General features: G+C 37.1%; 1 long non-coding RNA gene across 1 annotated transcript in view; it reads left to right on the top strand.

Moving 5' to 3' along the window:
* The window catches only part of LOC118765253, a 12,578-nt gene extending 6,812 nt beyond the window's left edge, over positions 1 to 5,766 (top strand). Inside the window, exon 3 of the long non-coding RNA XR_005001093.1 lies at positions 5,532 to 5,766. This is a non-coding gene — a long non-coding RNA (uncharacterized LOC118765253). The remainder of the gene's footprint in view (positions 1 to 5,531) is intronic.
* Positions 5,767 to 6,996: the final 1,230 nt, after the last annotated feature.

Here is a 6,996-nt window from a genome sequence, read left to right on the forward strand (position 1 = left end):
TCCCTTGAATTTAAAATCCTTAAATCAATTTATATTAAAATAAAACAATATGATGCAAAAATTGAGATCAAAATATCATTTTTTCTTTTCGTTATTAGATGGAATATGAACATCTCGCGAAACAATTTGAATACGTTTTTGTTATTCAATATGTTTGTAGTTGACAAAAATCTTGAAATTGGCAACCATCACGCAAAAGTATTTTTTCCTCTTACATGTCATATATTACTTTATATTTAGTTTGTGCATACAAACATGGACGTAAGTTACGGGAAAATTGTAAATAAAAGTTTTCAATTGCAAAAGTTTCGATTTTAGCGCAGATCGTAAGTATTACATTTTGCACAAATGCATAAAATAATGCACACAAATGAACGGCATAATGATAACGTTTGAGTTTAGCAACACTATAAAGTGGGTGAAGACTAAAGCTGTACAAACGTTTCTTATGATAACAATTAGTATCAGACACTGATGTCTAATAATCACGAATCATCTGTTACATTCCAATGTTTTATAGTTAGCTGGGCTAAACTGATTCATTTAAAGTCATTTCTTTCATCTGGTTTGTTAAATGTGTTAATTCATTTTCATATTAATATACATTATGGGGAATATCATTTGTTATTTGAATAGTTATAGGAAACGTTCATAATGGAACTGATGAAACACATTTGTCAATAAATCAAACTAATTAACGGAAAATCTCACTGCGGATATCGATAGAATATTTACATAAACCACTAAAGGAGAAAAATGTCATTTCACATTTCAAATATTTTTTATTGGTTTGTAAAGTGCGGCAGATTAGCATTATGATAGTTTACCATAAGAAATGCATAACGTTATTGGTGCTGTTCTGCCCTGGTTGAGCATCTTCAAGTTTCGGATTACTCTGGGTGTTTTACATATCATTAACTCAGGTGAGTCGTCGTTATTCTGTTCAATTTTTCCTCCTTGTTCTCTCACTGACATTCATCGTCCATATTCAGCTTCTTTTCTGACCGAGTCAACTACCAATATTACAGTAATTGGGGCGACGAGCTGGCAGAATCGTTAGCACGCCGGGCCAAATGCGTAGCCGTATTTCGTCTGTCGTTACGTTCTGAGTTCAAATTCCGCCGAGGTCGACTTTGCCTTTCATCCTTTCGGGGTCGATAAATCAAGAACCAGTTACGCACTGGGGTCGATGTAATCGACTTAATCCCTTTGTCTGTCCTTGTTTGTCCCCCTCTGTGTTTAGCCCCTTGTGGGTAGTAAAGAAAAATAAATAAAACAGCAATTGTCCTTGGCGCTCTTATTTATTTTCCGAGCTATATAAAGTGGTACGAGTATATGAGCGGGCTTCTATCACTCTCGCTTCATCTGATTCCGTTTTTCGTCATATTCTCTCAACACACTTGACATCATTAGATCTCTGTGGAATAATGAGGGGTACAAGACGGTAGGATATTAGAAGGAGAAGTTAGAGAGAAAGTACAAGAGGAGAATTAGGGGAGGGTGCTCGAAGCAAATTAAATGGAAGGAACATCGTGAAAACTATGGGCTATGTCAGTATTAAGATACTCTAGCCCCTTTCTGAAATCGGTTAAAATCGAGTCACAGATCTTGGATAGAACTAGAAAGCTGCTCACAATGCGCAGCGACCGACCGACTCTGCCTACCAAGAAAGGAAGGTGGCAGGGGATTACTAAACGCAGAAGACACATTTAACTCTGCGATACTGGGTTTGATGAAAGATCATGAAGTGCAGTGTAAAGAAAAAATACTATCGGCTGCCGGAAATAACCGAACTGTGACTGAAAGAGTAGGAGAATTCAAAGACAAAAGGGAGAATAACAAAAGAAGAAAGGGAAAAGAAATGGAAATACATGGCAAATTCATGCAAGAAACCGAATCTTTTGGAAGCAAATAGCGTTCGTTCTGGTCGACAGACGAGAACTTGAAAGAGAAACGTAACAGAAGAAGAAGCCGCTAGTAAAAATCTGATAAAATCGAAGTTGGCCAAAGAGAACACAGTCAGACACATACATCACATGTAGATTGTGCAGGAAAGGAGGCGAAAGTAACAATCGCCTTTTGAGTGAGAATAGAAAGGAGTATAAGTGTGGACATGTCTGCGTTGGCAAAAGAGTACAATTTGATGTTAGTCGAGTGTGTGGCTACAAAGCAACAGAAAAGTGGTGTAAATACGAACCAGAGGCCGAGATATAGAATGAGAAGTGTAAGCCCTTTTCAAATTCCGATAAACACTGACTAAACTATTGAAGCAAGATAACCAGATAGAGATGAAGATGAAAAAAACTGTGCAAAGTGCGGGTAAAATGTATCCCAGTAGTTATAGGTGCAGTGGGAACTATCCCTAAAGATCTGAACAGATGGATAGAGGAAACAGTCATGAAGTCCTGTTTAGTACAAGTGTAGAAAACAGTGTTATTAGGGACAGCTAGGCTACTTGGGAGGGTTATTCGCATCTAAGACTATTTGTTTTCGCCCGATGTTAGGATTCTTTTCTCTTCGAACAGTCTATTCTGTTGAGTGTATGGAATAATAATAATAATAATAATAATATAATAATAATAATAATAATTAAGGCGCATGGCTCAGTGGTTAGAGCGTCGAGCTTACGATCGTGAGGTTGTTGAGCTCGATCCCGGACGGGCTGCGTGTTGGTTCTGAGCAAGGCACTTTATTTTCCTTCTCCAGTTCACTCAGCTGTAGAAATGAGTTGTGACGTCACTGTGCAAGCTGTATCGACGTTTATCTTTCCCTTGGATAACACTGGTGGGTCGAGAGGGAGGCTGGTATGCATGGGCGACTGCTGGTCTCCATAAACAACCTTGCCCGGACTTGTGTCTAGGAGGGTAACTTTCTAGGTGCAATCCCATTGTCATTCATGACCGAAGGGGGTCTTTACCCTTTAATAATAATAATAATAATGATAATAATGATAATGATGATAATGATGATGATGATACTAGAGCATGACCAATTTTAGCCACGAATTGTGGGATCAACCTTAGGAATGAGCAGGTGCTTTTGCAGTACCGCATCTGTAATATTGTTGACGAAACCATTGCCGGTATGTTAGAGCAAACAGATAAGACCAAGTGGTGGATGATAAGATGCACCACATGTGCTACATAGTTCATGTTGCATGCCCCTTTGACCAAGCCCCATGTGTAGTCAAGAAGGAAGGTGAAAAATAGGTATATATATATATATATATATATATATATATATATACAATCCTTTTAAGTACGAAATAACCTGGCTAAGGAAAATGCAGCCAGTGAAGATGGAGTCAATTATTCTTGGGTTCTCGGAAAGAATATCAGAATACAAGAAGAGGATTATAAATAAAATCAGAATAGAGTGCCAAGCAGAACTGTTACAAAAGGTTTGCCTCCTTGGCACAGCCAGAAAATCAGGAAATTATTAGATAGTTGAAAAGAAGGGATAGCATGATACTGTAGGCTGGGGCAGCAAGCACGCTACGCATAGAAGGACTACAGGAGTTATAAAAAGAACTGAGAAAAAAATGAATGGATAATAATAATTACAAACAGAAACACTTTATTTTGACCTGTAATTTCGGGGGATGTTTTTAATCGAATAAATTTATCCCTGTGATCAACTGATTCTTATTTTATAGATCTCAAAAGGATGAAAGGCAAAATGAACCTTGGCGGAATTTGATCTCAGAACGTAAATCGGGAAGAAATGCCGCAAAATAATTTGTTCGGCGCGCTGAAGATTTTGCCAGCTCACTGGGATTTGAATGCAGAATGTTAAGAAAGAGAACAAATATTTTCAAAGTATTTTATCCGAGTATCTAACATTAATCACAAGTCAAAGTATTTTCAGAAAACGCAGTTAACCGATAATATGGACCCCAGTACTTGACAAAAAAATGTTTATTGATTGCGGAAGTGTGAAAGTTAAAGCTTGCCTGGGTTTCCATGTAATTCTTCAAATATATCGTCATACTACCTTTATTAGTATTCATAAAAGAAACACTAGAAATAAACTACGATTGATGAAACCGTTTCACATTTACAATATTTTTTCTGCTTTTCTTCCGACATAAGACATCAATACATCTTCACAGTATTTTTCCTCTTTAGTTAATTTTTCTAAAAGTTTTATTATCTGCTCTGAGTCGAGAAGATGTAGTGTTTCTAGTTACAAAAGTGTTATATATAGTTGTCAGTGTCTAGCAAAGAAGGAAGTAAATTCACGGCAAATTACACATTCTTTGTTGTTATGGAATGTGTGATAGTTTAAAAAATGCATATTGTCCGTTAATCCAATTATGCTATGTTCTTTGTTTTATGCAAATGATAGAACATCAATAAATAAGAATAACATGAAAAAACAAATAGCTAAAATACAAAATAAATCTTATTTGAAATGGTTATAAACTTTACAAATATCATAATGGAAAGATCATTAAATAGAGACACTGAGTCTCTTCTAAAACTGTTCTAAAACTTGACAAATATTTCGGCGTACATTTCACGCTCCGACAGACACATAAATACATTCTAAAAAATGTATACGTTACGTATGTATGTGTACGTACGCACGCATGTACGTGTGGATGTATGCACGCATTTATGTACGTATATATTCTGTATGTATGTATGTACATATGCAACACATTTTGAATGCATTCTCTGATGTTTGCACTGCCTTAGGATTGACAGTCAATCTCAAGAAAACTGTTGTCATGCATCAACCTGCCCCTGGTAAGCACTATAGTGTACCACATATCTATGTGAATGGTAAACGACTTGATGTAGTCGATCAGATTGCCTACCTGGGAAGCAGTATTAATAGATATGGCAATGTGGATGATGAAATTCCATATAGAATTAGGAAAGCAAGTGTTGCTTTCGGAAGGCTAGAAAAGCGCCTCTGGATTCGGCGAGAAATATGCAGAAAGACAAAGATAAAGGTGTACAAGGCATGTGTGCTCCCTTCTCTTCTCTATGCTTGCAAGACGTGGGTCACATATCGATACCACCTTAAACATCTGGAACGTTTCCATCAGATGTGCCTCAGACGGATCTATAGCATTAAGTGGAAGGACTGCATCAGTGATCTTGAAATACTCGAAGGCTCTCGGTGTGAAAGTATAGAAGCTCTTGTGTTAAAGCAAAGGCTCAGATGGAGTGGTCATCTGGTCAGAATGAAGGATTTAAGGATGCCAAAACAACTCTTTTATGGAGAGTTAGCTAAAGGAGAACGACCTCCACATAAACCAAAAAAGAGGTATAAGGACTTGCTGAAGGCTTCCTTAAGAGATGCTTGCATCTCTCCTGACACATGGGAAGGCATAGCTATTGATAGTAGCAGGTGGAGAAGGGGTGTGCATGAGGGGACAGCCATGTTTGAGAAATCTCGAGTTGCACATGAGAAAGTAAGGAGGGATGTCAGGAAGGGCATCGCTGTTACACTTCCAGAAGGGAAGGGTCTTCCTTTGATTCTGACATGCAATATCTGTGCAAGACCCTGCCTCAGTAAAGCTGGACTCATGAGTCATCTTCGTAGTCATAAAACGAGACAAATGAGTGACAACCTGGCCACTGGTGGTGGTGTAACACTCCATACTAATTATATCTGTCGGGCATGCGGAAAAGAGTGTAATTCGGCAGGAGGACTTAAACGACATGCAAAGGTACATGAAGCCCAGTTACAACTACAGCCGGCTATTAACGGTAAGGGTTCTAGTTGCCAATTTTGTACAAGACATTGTAGATCTTTAGCTGGGCTAAATAGTCACATTCGATCACAGCACCAATAACAGTTAAGCTTCGTGGAAAGGCCATACTCGATAACGAGGGGTCAGCCATCATGTACATATGTGCATATATGAGTATTTCTAGATATATATCCGTTTATGCATATATATATTCATATGTATTAGGCATTAAATGTATGTATTTATGTATGCAAGCATATATATATATATATATATATATATATTATATATATATATATATATATATATATATATATATGTATGTATGTATGTATGTATGTATGTATGTGTATGTGTGTATATTTAGATATATATACATATATACATACATATGTGTATGTGTGTGTGTGTGTACATGTACATATATGTATTCATACATACAATATACATTCATACACGCACATATACACACAGACGCACACACACACACATACATTTTGTCTGATAAGTAGAACTGAGCAGCACATAATGGTTTTTATTCTTCCGTCTCTGAACATTCAGACTAATTTCTCGAATCATTAGCGTCGAGTGAAAATTGTAAGAGTACAGACAAAAATAGTTGAATTCCACTTAATATTAAAGATTACAATTACATTGTCTGACCACATTTAAATAATTCTCTTTATAGAAATTTCACTTTACGATTTTTATTATACATCTACAGTTTTCCAAAACAAAAAACGCCATCGCAGCATTACTGGAGAATACTTCTGATCAAGCATCTGTTCAAAGGACCATACATAGCCATATTCCACATAGGAGGGTAACATAAGTGTACCCTTATTAAAGCTGATTGTAATTGGGGTCTGCGTCGAAGTATGATACGAATATCACCGAAAGGCTTTTCGCAAACGAAACCTGTAACCCTAGCCTTAAGTGAACAGTAAATATGAACTGAATTCTATCTCAACCCATATTTTATGAGTATCACATTAGTGAAGTGTATAAAATAAGCTCAGATATTGAATTTAGTTCATTAATATTCTCTGCACAAAAACGACTGTATCAGAGGCTGAACAACAAGCGATTACGCAGTATCTAGCGTCTTTCAGTTATTACACAGCGTCAGAAGTAAAGGGGAAGTGATATGCTTTAGCGTATTGTACAGTAGGTCTTTAGGAAAAGAAGATGGTGGATTTCCGGGAAGGAACGTTAGGCAGAGAGATACAAACGCATGTATGTGTGTGTGAGCGCGCGCATGCTTGTCCCACCCCAACTCCTGATATATA

The sequence above is a fragment of the Octopus sinensis genome, linkage group LG11 (assembly GCF_006345805.1).
Source record: "Octopus sinensis linkage group LG11, ASM634580v1, whole genome shotgun sequence".
Classification (NCBI taxonomy): domain Eukaryota; kingdom Metazoa; phylum Mollusca; class Cephalopoda; order Octopoda; family Octopodidae; genus Octopus; species Octopus sinensis.